The sequence below is a fragment of the Salmo salar genome, chromosome ssa05, assembly GCF_905237065.1.
Source record: "Salmo salar chromosome ssa05, Ssal_v3.1, whole genome shotgun sequence".
Classification (NCBI taxonomy): Eukaryota; Metazoa; Chordata; class Actinopteri; order Salmoniformes; family Salmonidae; genus Salmo; species Salmo salar.
Window position 1 is genome coordinate 80,160,155 of NC_059446.1, and position 13,367 is coordinate 80,173,521.

Below are 13,367 nucleotides of genomic sequence, written 5' to 3' on the forward strand. Positions count from 1 at the left end.
TCCTATTGTGGGGTAAACGTGAGATTTAACCTATATACTGACTGAGCCTTAGTACGCATCCCAAATGTTGCCCTATTCCATATATACTACATAGAGCTCTGGTCAAAAATAGTGCACTACAGTGCCTTCGGAAAGTATTCAGACCCCTTGACTTTTTCCACATTTTGTTACATTACAGCCTTATTCTAAAAATTGATTAAATTGTTTTTTTCCCTCATCAATCTACACACAATACCCCATAATGACAAAGCAAAAACAGGTTTTTAGAAATGTTTGCTAATTGTTCAAAATAAAAAATGGAAATATTACATTTAAATAAGAATTCACACCCTTTACTCAGTACTTTGTTGAAGCAGCTTTGGCAGCGATTACAGCCTTGAGTCTTCTTGGGTATGACGCTACAAGCTTGGCACACCTGTATTTGGGGAGTTTCTCTTATTCTTCTCTGCAGATCCTCTCAAGCTCTGTCAGGTTGGGTGGAGAGTGTTGCTGCACAGCTATTTTCAGGTCTCTCCAGAGATGTTCGATCAGGTTTAAGTCCGGGTTCTGCCTGGGCCACTCAAGGACATTCAGAAACTTGTTCCGATGCCACTCCTGCATTGTCTTGGCTGTGTGCTTAGGGTCGTTGTCCTTTTGGAAGGCGAACCTTCGCCCCAGTCTGAGGTCCTGGGAGCTCTGGAGAAGGTTTTCATTAAGGATCTCTCTGTACTGATCCCCACAGCCTGATTCTTCCACCACCATGCTTCACCATAGGGATGGTGCCAGGTTTCTTCCAGACGTGACGCTTGGCATTCAGGCCAAAGAGTTCAATCTTGGTTTCATCAGACCAGAGAATATTGTTTATCATGGTCTGAGAGTCTTTAGGTGCCTTTTGGCAAACTCCAAGCGGGCTGTGCTGCAGACATTTTTTGGTACCCTTCCCCAGATCTGATCCTCGACACAATCCTGTCTCGGAGCTCTACGGACAACTCTTTCGATCTCATGGCTTGGTTTTTGCTCTGACATGCACTGTCAACTGTGGGACCTTATAGAGACGGGTGTGTGCCTTTCCAAATCATGTCCAATCAATTGAATTTATCACAGGTGGACTCCAATTGAGTTGTAGAAACATTTCAAGGATGATCAATGGAAACAGGATGCACCTGAGCTCAATTTCGAGTCTAATAGCAAAGGGTCTGAATACTTATGTAAATAAGGTATTTCTATTTTTAAGTTTTTATAAATTTGCTAAAGTTTCCTAACATCTGTTTTTTCATTATGCGGAATTGTGTGTCCATTTTAGAATAAGGCTGTAATGTAATAAAATGTGGAAAAGTCAAGGCCTCTAAATACTTCCAGAAGGCACTGTATGTAGGGAATACGGTGTCATTTGGGAAGCACGCTTAGACATCTCAGTATCAGATACTGAATATCCGGAAAAGCGTATAGGTTGAGGTCAAATAATTACTAATTTGTCACATCCTTGGTAAACAGCTAGTGTAGACTAACAGTGAAATGCTTACTTACAGGCCCTTCCCAACAATACAAAGAGAACAATATAGAAAAAAATGATTACACAGGGAATAAATACACAATGAGTAACGTTAACTTGGCTATATACACGTGGTACCAGTGCTGAATGGATGTGCAGGGGTACATAGTATGTACATATGGGTAGGGGTGAAGTCACCGGGAATTGGGTTGAAAGAAATAAAAGTAACTCTAAACACTTCTGAAATTCTTCAGATGTCTTTCTTGGTGTTTAGCTGACAGTTTTGACAACATTGTATAGTACATACGCTGTGAAGTATCAGTGAAGTAGCCTCCTCCTCAGTGACCATGTTAATCTAGAATGGTAATGCAGCAGTCTCCTCCTCAGTGACCATGTTAATCTAGAATGGTAATGCAGCAGTCTCCTCCTCAGTGACCATGTTAATCTAGAATGGTAATGCAGCAGTCTCCTCCTCAGTGACCATGTTAATCTAGAATGGTAATGCAGCATTCTCCTCCTCAGTGACCATGTTAATCTAGAATGGTAATGCAGCAGTCTCCTCCTCAGTGACCATGTTAATCTAGAATGGTAATGCAGCAGTCTCCTCCTCAGTGACCATGTTAATCTAGAATGGTAATGCAGCAGCCTCCTCCTCAGTGACCATGTTAATCTAGAATGGTAATGCAGCAGTCTCCTCCTCAGTGACCATGTTAATCTAGAATGGTAATGCAGCAGTCTCCTCCTCAGTGACCATGTTAATCTAGAATGGTAATGCAGCAGTCTCCTCCTCAGTGACCATGTTAATCTAGAATGGTAATGCAGCAGTCTCCTCCTCAGTGACCATGTTAATCTAGAATTTTAGTGCAGCAGTCTCCTCCTCAGTGACCATGTTAATCTAGAATGGTAGTGCAGCAGTCTCCTCCTCAGTGGCCCTGTTAATCTAGAATGGTAATGCAGCAGTCTCCTCCTCAGTGACCATGTTAATCTAGAATGGTAATGCAGCAGTCTCCTCCTCAGTGACCATGTTAATCTAGAATGGTAATGCAGCAGTCTCCTCCTCAGTGACCATGTTAATCTAGAATGGTAATGCAGCAGTCTCCTCCTCAGTGACCATGTTAATCTAGAATGGTAATGCAGCAGTCTCCTCCTCAGTGACCATGTTAATCTAGAATTTTAGTGCAGCAGTCTCCTCCTCAGTGACCATGTTAATCTAGAATGGTAGTGCAGCAGTCTCCTCCTCAGTGGCCCTGTTAATCTAGAATGGTAGTCCCGTGTGGCTCAGTTGGTAGAGCATGGTGTTTGCAACGCCAGGGTTGTGGGTTCGATTCCCACGGGGGACCAGTACGGGAACAAAAAATGTATGAAATGAAATGAAATGTATGCATTCACTACTGTAAGTCGCTCTGGATAAGAGTGTCTGCTAAATGACTAAAATGTAAATGTAATGTAGTGCAGCAGTCTCCTCCTCAGTGACCATGTTAATCTAGAATGGTAATGCAGCAGACTCCTCCTGGAACAGTAGAACACTAGTAGTTCATCCTTATCTGACCTCCCACCAGTCCACTTCTCCATGGGAACGGCACCCACAACATAGTTCCCAGTCCACCTCTCAGTTAACACTGCAGGGGAGGTGGAAGGATACGGAAGGAGAAGTTAGACCCTACGTCCCCTATGGCCTAGAGAGCATGAGCCACCCGCTGAAAGTAACTAAGCAACTGGAGACTGCAGGGAACTAACTGCGACAGACGTGTCTGCCACATCTGCCATTCTAGGGCTTTCAGATTTAGTTTCCTATTGGAAAATGACTGGGGTTTTAACTCTGAATGGTGTAGCATGGTGTAGTCTATCAATATACACTTTGTGACTCCCCAAGCACAGTCTGTCTAGTACAGGATTGTGTTATAAAATGACTTAAAGGGTGAGTGGTGAACTACTAGGAGGTAGTGGAACAAAACTGCTCTGAGGATAATAAAATACAGCTTACCCTCTCCTGCATGCTTCAATATGCTGTCTGTGTGCAAACACGCTGGAAGTATGAGTAAGACTTCTAAAAGTGAACCCATTGTCACGTTTAAAGGCAAGGTCAGGAGTGGGTCTGCTGTAGAATGGCCTTAGGATGCGTCCCAAATGGCAACCTATTCCCTACATCATCCGTTGAGCTTTAGTAGTGTACTAAATAGGAAATAGGGTTCCATTTAGGACGTAGTCTTTGTAAAAACTGATCTGGGGCCTGCTGTACTGTCATCCTCAGGGACTTTCTCACGGAATCCTCCTTTCTCCTTTTCAGACATGTTCTTCTCTTTGTGATTCACTAACCTTGGTACTGCAGTCATGTTGGTTTGCTGCCCGAGGACATGCTTGTTTCCGCTGCCACGTATAGATAGGAAATTTAACCAGAAACAATTAGCCTGGCTTGTTTTCTCTATGCACACACACTAACAAAATAAACAGGAGACTGGCTGGGGGACTGAGGCTATAAGAATGTGATGCATTTGACACCTACAGGCCTTGTTCCATATTTTGAGAGGGGTTTCTTTTCAATGAGATGACAAGCTTTCTGCCGGAATCTGTCCTAAATGGATTTCACACTCAAGTCCTCTCAACAGGGGATTTGCTGCTGCCGGGCAAGTGAGAAAAATTCTGCCACAAAATGTCAGCGATTTCCATGCCGCCATTTGAGCCGTCTCCTATGTGGTGGGGTGGTACCAGTCAGTTTATTTATATTAGACCTGTTATTTATCACACCATACTATTATTTAAAGAAACCAAAAGACATTCATGTTTTAGTATGAAGAAAACATTTGGGTTGTGAACCCCAAATCTGTCCTTTTTTTACACCGCTATATTATTAGCTCTAAATTTAATCCACCCAGCCTTCTGCTTAGCTTCTTCTTACTCCCCTTAGCTTACTTCTTACTCCCCCAGAGAGAGAGGGAAAGAGAGAGAGGGAAAGAGAAAGAGGGAAAGAGAGAAAGAGATAGTGCTTTAATTCCTCGCTGAGGATGGCAGGTATGTTAACGGAAGATAAAAAGAGACATTAATTGAGTGACAGAGCTCGCTATGGGCTTTATCTACAGGAGTTGGTGTGTGGCTGCTTTAGGAAGCTTAAGAAACACACACACTCACATACACATCCCTTTCTCTGTTCTCCTTGCTCATTTTCTCCTTATTAAGTGAAGAATATTCACTATGTAAATCCTGGCAGATAGAAGTAATATACCGTAACATACAAGATAAGCGTCAACCACATTTGCAAGAAACACTTACTGTAAAAATCTTTACCGCAAATCCATAGACATGCTCACACCTGACCACTGACAAGCATATGCAATAGAGGTAGACAAAAAATCTCTGTTTTCTTGCGCTCATTTCAAATGTTATACTCAAACTACAACGAAGCATGTTTCATATCGAATGCCTTGTAGTTTCACAGTATTTATCTGACAGTGTAAGGAAAAGACATAGCTACAACACATAGCTACTGTGTAAAACCAGACAAACCATCACAGGTGCTCAGTGTCCACACAGCTATATCCTTTCATTAGTGGAGCACACAGAGACAGAAGCCATTTTGACTTGACCCGGGAGCTTTGTCACGTTTCTATTTCAATCCATGTTTTAGACTGCCCTAATTCTGTATCCTCCTTTTTAAAAAAAAAAAAAAAAGCTTATTATGTGTGTTCCTCTCTGTTGTGTATTTTCAGGTTAGGGTGTTCTATGTAAAATCATTATTTGTCCAGCAGCATATGGTTTGACAGACAATGAGGGAACGTTGCGAATAGACTGGGATTGAATTTAACTCCAACTGTCATTACTGTCACATTTAATCAGGTGAAGGGAAACAGACACTATACAGGATTTGTCTGACTGTCATTACATAGGACTGTATAAATAAGTCGTTGCTACTGAGAGTAATGCCTGTTTTGTGTGAATCCATGTTTGGAAAGTTGTGAGAAGCGATAGCTAGCTAGCGGCAAACTATTGGCCCAAAGTGCTTAACCGGAAGTCAGACCGCCCATATTTCAGTGGATAATGAGGTGAATACAGCTTGTGAATTGTGTCTATAATTCCTTCAATACACCTTGTGTATATTTCCTTATTGAATCCAAGTTCAACAATTAATATTTATCTAATACCTGTACTTTATATGTGATACATTTTATTGTAAATATGTAGCAATTCCCTAGCTGATTATTAACTTGTTATTAACATAATCTAGGACAGTAGAAAGGGGAGAATGGACCTCCCTTGTAAATTTGTGAAACATTTCAAATGATAAAACATATTACTCCTTGAGGGAGTTGAGCCATGTTGACTATACTATACTATACTATACTATACTATACTATACTATACTATACTATACTATATGTCCTATGGACCTACTGAACCACAGAGTCAATCATCTACTACACATATTAATGAGAGGGAAATCATTCAAACTCCATTTTGTTAGCTTTCATCCTTTAATCAATGAGTCAACTAATAAACAATCACGCCCCAACAAGCCTGGACTAGATTGGTCCAAGCAGTAGCAGCAGCAGAGGACTATTTCACCCCAATCAATGGCCATAATCATAGGACTTACGTCTGATAGAGAGCAGTCTGTGAACGCATGATTAATGACCCTATTATCAGCCAGGCAGCGTAGAGTGGCTGCCTGTCTACTGCCTGCCTGCCTGCCTGCCTGCCTGCCTGCCTGCCTGCCTGCCTGCCTGCCTGCCTGCCTGCCTGCCTGCCTGCCTGCCTGCCTGCCTGCCTGCCTGCCTGCCTGCCTGCCTGCCTGCCTGCCTGCCTGCCTGCCTGGGAGAGGAGAGGCACTGAGAGTCCTCACCTCCCTCCACTGTCTAAAAGAGAGGAAGGGTAGACCGCTGCTTTAGAACAATACTACTAGATATGTTAGACCAGTATTGACTGTTTTGTAGGTCTCAGTTTGATTGATACTGATACGTAAGAGGTTGAGTACAATGAATACATTCAGGTTTCAGTTGTCTGTCTGTCTGTCTGTCTGTCTGTCTGTCTGTCTGTCTGTCTGTCTGTCTGTCTGTCTGTCTGTCTGTCTGTCTGTCTGTCTGTCTGCATACTGTGCGTGTGTGTGTTTGTTAAATGGTTCTATGTACTGTATATCACAGTGATGCCTTCACACAACAGAACAGCGATATTTATGCACATTACAAAAATGTCTGTCTTCTTCTTTTTACAGGCTGCAGGGCTTTCATCACCACTGAATGGTATGCTGTCCTGATGTCTCTCTCAAAGCCAGGAGGACTGACGTGGCGTCAGAGGTTTGTCATCTTTCTAACACCTCTGCTGTTCTCACTATAGAATTCTATGTCTATGGCCATTAGGGATCTGTACGAATTTGCATTAAAAGTGCGGTGACTTCTTTCACTTACTAATGAGAACGAATGGCTAGTCAATCCTACAGTAAATTACCCTCTATGCCTTCTGCTTCATGAAATGTATGGTAGTGTAACGGCTGTCTGAAGAGAGAGTAGACCAAGGTGCAGCGGAGTTAGTGTTCATCATGATTTTAATTGGACAACGTGAACACTATACAAAAAACAAGAAAACTGACAGCCAAAACAGTCCTGTCAGGTGCAAACACTAACAGAAACAATTACCCACAAAACCCAAAGGAAAAACATGCTCCTTATGTGTGACTCCCAATCAGCAACAACGAGCTTCAGCTGTGCCTGATTGGGAGCCACACACGGCTCAAAACAAAGAAATACAAAAACATAGAAAAAGGAACATAGAACGCCCACCCAATGTAACACCCTGGCCTAACCAAAATAAAGAACAAAAACCCCTCTCTATGGCCAGGGCGTTACAGGTAGTAATTTATTGTGTCTATGGGTTTGGAATTGAAGCAAAATGTAGCAGCTAAATGAAAGGTTCCAGAAAACATCCTTTTTTCATACAAATGTATTCAGAGATATTGTTGCAGAGAAGTGTGTATCATTCGTTATGAATTTTTCATCACAATAGTAATTATTTCAATTCATGACATTTTGCTATAAAACTTGCTAAAAAGAGCTACTTCATCATACCTACATTTCACAGCAAAATATATATATATATATTTTTAAAGACAAACCTACTTGAATCAATGTAATGAACCAGATTGATTGCTCCATACGAGTGAACCAACCCTTTGGTTTTTACTGTAATGTATGTGAGTGTCACGCCCTGACCATAGAGAGCCTTTTATTCTCTATGTTGGTTAGGTCGGGGTGTGACTAGGATGGGTAATCTAAGTTATTCCATTTCTATGTTGGCCTGGAATGGTTCCCAATCAGAGGCAGCTGTTTATCGTTGTCTCTGATTGGGGATCATATTTAGGCAGCCATTTCCCCACTGTGTTTTGTGGGATCTTGTTTTGTTTTTGTGTAGTTGCCTGTGAGCACTCCAGAACGTCACGTTTCGTTTGTTCGTTTATTGTTTTGTATTTGCTGAAGTTTCACTTTATAATAAAGATGTGGAACACTACGTACGCTGCGCCTTGGTCCAGTTCTTACGACGATCGTGACAGTGAGAAGAAGATCAAACGTTACAATAATTTGATGCCAATCAAGTCAAGGTCATTTCCCTTCTACTGTTATCTACTGCATTTATTTCAGCCTTTCCTTTTTCAACTGGAGTCGCTTAACACGACTGAATACCGACTCAACAACCTATAGAAAAAAAAACATTGGACATAAAATATCCTCTCTCCCAAACAACACTGTGTGCTAGCGAAGTGTACTACAACTAAAACTAGTTGTAGGAGTCAAATTCAAAATACTAAAATATAGATAGATGTATCCTGTACCATCACAATGTAGATAGATGTATCCTATACCATTACAATGTAGATAGATGTATCCTATACCATTACAATATAGATAGATGTATCCTATACCATTACAATGTAGATAGATGTATCCTCTACCATTACAATGTAGATAGATGTATCCTATACCATTACAATGTAGATAGATGTATCCTGTACCATTACAATGTAGATAGATGTATCCTATACCATTACAATGTAGATAGATGTATCCTATACCATTACAATGTAGATAGATGTATCCTGTACCATTACAATGTAGATAGATGTATCCTGTACCATTACAATGTAGATAGATGTATCCATGTTCTACTTTTTCCACAGACATAGTTATACTTATGTCCAAGGGGAGAAACAATATTCAAGATCATATCCTACAGAAACATATTTCATTATAACAACTTCACATCATTATGAGTAGACATTAGTAGGCCTATGTTCAAAATCACTATTGTGAGAAGGCTTGACTGGTATAGGGATCAATTACAAGTGGCCAATAATAGACAGCGGTTGGGCTTATGAAATCTCTTTCATCTTCAGCCCCTGCCTCCCTGTCTCTCCACTGTAGCTCGGTGGGTAATGGGGCTGGTCGTGTGTTCATTGTGTGGACTTGTTAGAGTAGAGTAGAAGGGTAGGCCTGCCAATCTGCCCATTCAGCAGCACCACTCTGCATTTCACTCTGCTTAATTCCCTCAGCGGGTTGGCAGCGCTCCTATATTCAAGTTTAACTGGTGAAATAAAGCAAACAGCCCTTTATAGCCCCGGGGGAAAAGCATTTTATCATGTCCAGAATCCACATAGATATTTTTAACTAGATCTACAAAGGCATAATTGGTTATCAAGTACAGTGAAACCCAGGCATGTGTCTACATGTAACAGTGTATCTTTGTGGAGTTCATACATACACCGTATAGTCATTCTTTGATTTTATGCTGTAGTTATTCGAGATTCATATTGATTTCCCATAATACATAAGTTCTGACTGAAATAATGAAATGTGCAATATGCTGTCCAATTCCATTTATTCCATAGGTACCTGTACGAAATGGGATTTTATGTCATTGTGTTGCACATTAATTTATGTCATGTGAAAAGTGCCGACCTTGTTATGTAAAACATTGAAGATGTTCAATATAATTGGTATGTCACGCTCTGACCTAGGAGAGCTGTGTTTTCTCTGTTTAGCAAGGACAGGGTGTGATAGGTGGGTGGGCATTCTATGTTTTGTCTTCTATGTTTTGGCCGGGTATGGTTTCCAATCAGAGGCAGGTGTCTATCGTTGTCTCTGATTGGATGCCATACTTAGGCAACCTGTTTTTCCTTTGTTGTTTGTGGGTAGTTGTTTTCCATTTTGTCAGTGTACCTTACGGAACTGTTGTCAGTCGTTTTATTGTTTTGGTTTGAGTGTCTTCATTAAAAGTTTAAATATGAGCACCATACACGCTGTGCCTTGGTCTACTCATTTTGACGCCTGTGACAGAACTACCCACCACCAACGGACCAAGCAGCGTGCATTCTCCAGGAGGAAGAGCAGAACCAAGCAGTATGGTTCAGAGGAGTGGACCTGGGAGGAGATCCTAGATGGGGCAGGACCCTGGACAAGGCCTGGGGAGTATCGCCGTCCGCAATGAGAGATAGAGGCAGCGAAGGCGGAATGACGATACTGGGAGGAACGGCTAGGCAAGCAACAAGAGGCCGAGAGGCAGCGCCCCCCAAAAATGGGGGGGGGGCACATGGGTAGATTGGCGAAGGCAAGGTTAAGACCTGAGCCAACTCCCCGTGCTTACCGTGGGGAGCGAGTGACCGAGCAAGCACCGTGTTATGCGGTGATACACACTGTGTCGCCAGTGCGTACTCACAGCCCGGTGCGCTCGGTGCAAGCTCCTCACCGTTGCCGTGCTAGAGTTGGCCGGCAGCCAGGGAGAAGTGCACCGGTTCAACGTGTCTGGTCTCCAGTGCGTCTCTTCGGCCCAGGTTATCCTGCACCTGCTCTACGCACGGTACCCCTCATTCACCAGCACAGCCCGGGTTCGTCCTGTACCAGCGCTCCGCCCTTGCCGGGCTACAGTCAACATCGAGCCAGGACGGGTTGTGCCAGCCCTAAGCGCCAGACCTCCAGTGCGCCTCCAAGGCCCAGTGTACCCTGTGCCTGCTCCGCGCACTCTCCCTCCAGTGCGCCACCATAGCCCAGTACGTCCTGTGCCTGCTCCTCGCACTCTCCCTCCAGTGCGCCACCATAACCCAGTACGTCCTGTGCCTGCTCCGCGCACTCTCCCTCCAGTGCGCCACCATAGCCCAGTACGTCCTGTGCCTGCTCCTCGCACTCTCCCTCCAGTGCGCCACCATAGCCCAGTACATCCTGTGCCTGCTCCTCGCACTCTTCCTCCAGTACGCCTCCATAGCCCAGTACGGCCGGTGCCTGATTTGAGCACGCGGTTCGCAGTGCGTCTCCCCAGTCTGGTGAGACCGGTTCCAGCTCCCCGTAGGAAGCCTCCAGTGATAATCAATGGTCCTAAGCCTCCAGTGATAATCCATGGCACGAAGCCTCCAGTGATGAACCATGGCCCGGAGCCTGTAGTGATAATCCATGGCACGAAGCCTCCAGTGATGATCCATGGCCCGGAGCCTGTAGGGATGATCCATGGCACGAAGCCTCCAGTGATGATCCATGGCCCGGAGCCTGTAGGGATGATCCATGGCATGAAGCCTCCAGTGATAATCCATGGCCCGGGGCCTCCAGTGATGATCCATGGCACAAAGCCTCCAGGGATGATCCATGGCGCGGAACCAGTAGTGATGATCCATGGTACGGAGCCTGCAGCGAAGGTCCCCAGTCCGGAACCTACAGAGACGCACTCCAGTCCGGAGCCTCCAGCGACGCTCCTCAGCCCGGAGACTCCAGCGATGGCCTGCAGCCCAGTGTCTTCAGCGGCGGTCGGCAGTTCAGAGCCTCCGGCGCTGATCCACGGTCTGGTTCCTCCGGCGACACAGAAGCGGGGGGATCAGCGGGCGGTGTGGGGGCTACGCCCCGAACCAGAGCCGCCGCCAATTATAGATGCCCACCCGGACCCTCCCCAATAGGTTCAGGTTTGCGGCCGGGAGTCCGCACCTTTACCACTACTACCATCTATTAACCACATGAACTGGCCTGTCTTCCACTGTTTACCACTACTACCATCTATTAACCACATGTACTGGCCTGTCTTCCACTGTTTACCACTACTACCATCTATTAACCACATGAACTGGTCCACCTTCCACTGTTTACCCCTACTGCCATCTATTAACCACATGTACTGGCCTGTCTTCCACTGTTTACCCCTACTGCCATCTATTAACCACATGAACTGGTCCACCTTCCACTGTTTACCACTACTACCATCTATTAACCACATGTACTGGCCTGTCTTCCACTGTTTACCACTACTACCATCTATTAACCACATGAACTGGCCTGTCTTCCACTGTTTACCCCTACTACCACCTATTAACCACATGAACTGGTCCACCTTCCACTACTACCATCTATTAACCACATGAACTGGCCTGTCTTCCACTGTTTACCCCTACTACCATCTATTAACCACATGAACTGGCCTGTCTTCCACTGTTTACCACTACTACCATCTATTAACCACATGAACTGGCCTGTCTTCCACTGTTTACCACTACTACCATCTATTAACCACATGAACTGGCCTGTCTTCCACTGTTTACCCCTACTACCATCTATTAACCACATGAACTGGTCCACCTTCCACTGTCTACCCCTACTACCATCTATTAACCACATGAACTGGCCTGTCTTCCACTGTTTACCCCTACTACCATCTATTAACCACATGTACTGGTCCACCTTCCACTGTTTACCCCTACTACCATCTATTAACCACATGAACTGGCCTGTCTTCCACTGTTTACCCCTACTACCATCTATTAACCACATGAACTGGCCTGTCTTCCACTGTTTACCCCTACTACCATCTATTAACCACATGAACTGGTCCACCTTCCACTGTTTACCCCTACTACCATCTATTAACCACATGAACTGGCCTGTCTTCCACTGTTTACCCCTACTACCATCTATTAACCACATGAACTGGCCTGTCTTCCACTGTTTACCCCTACTACCATCTATTAACCACATGAACTGGCCTGCCTTCCACTACTACCATCTATTAACCACATGAACTGGCCTGTCTTCCACTGTTTAGCCCTACTAGCATCTATTAACCACATGAACTGGCCTGTCTTCCACTGTTTACCCCTACTACCATCTATTAACCACATGAACTGTCCTGTCTTCCACTACTACCATCTATTAACCACATTAACTGGCCTGTCTTCCACTGTTTACCACTACTACCATCTATTAACCACATGAACTGGCCTGTCTTCCACTGCTACCACTACTACCATCTATTAACCACATGATCTGGCTTGTCTTCCACTGTTTACCCCTACTACCATCTATTAACCACATGAACTGGCCTGTCTTCCACTGTTTACCCCTACTACCATCTATTAACCACATGAACTGGCCTGTCTTCCACTGTTTACCACTACTACCATCTATTAACCACATGAACTGGTCCACCTTCCACTGTTTACCCCTACTACCATCTATTAACCACATGAACTGGCCTGTCTTCCACTGTTTACCCCTACTACCATCTATTAACCACATGAACTGGCCTGTCTTCCACTGTTTACCACTACTACCATCTATTAATCACATGAACTGGTCCACCTTCCACTGTTTACCACTACTACCATCTATTAACCACATGATCTGGCTTGTCTTCCACTGTTTACCCCTACTACCATCTATTAACCACATGAACTGGCCTGTCTTCCACTGTTTACCCCTACTACCATCTATTAACCACATGAACTGGCCTGTCTTCCACTGTTTACCACTACTACCATCTATTAATCACATGAACTGGTCCACCTTCCACTGTTTACCCCTACTACCATCTATTAACCACATGAACTGGTCCACCTTCCACTGTTTACCACTACTACCATCTATTAACCACATGAACTGGCCTGTCT

The 13,367-nt window shown here is 44.2% G+C and overlaps 1 long non-coding RNA gene across 1 annotated transcript in view; it reads left to right on the plus strand.

The window, feature by feature from the left end:
* LOC123743183 (uncharacterized) overlaps window positions 1-13,367 on the plus strand; it is a 30,449-nt gene that overhangs the window by 9,108 nt on the left and 7,974 nt on the right. The window contains exon 2 of the long non-coding RNA XR_006770000.1: window positions 6,675-6,756. This is a non-coding gene — a long non-coding RNA (uncharacterized lncRNA). The remainder of the gene's footprint in view (window positions 1-6,674; window positions 6,757-13,367) is intronic.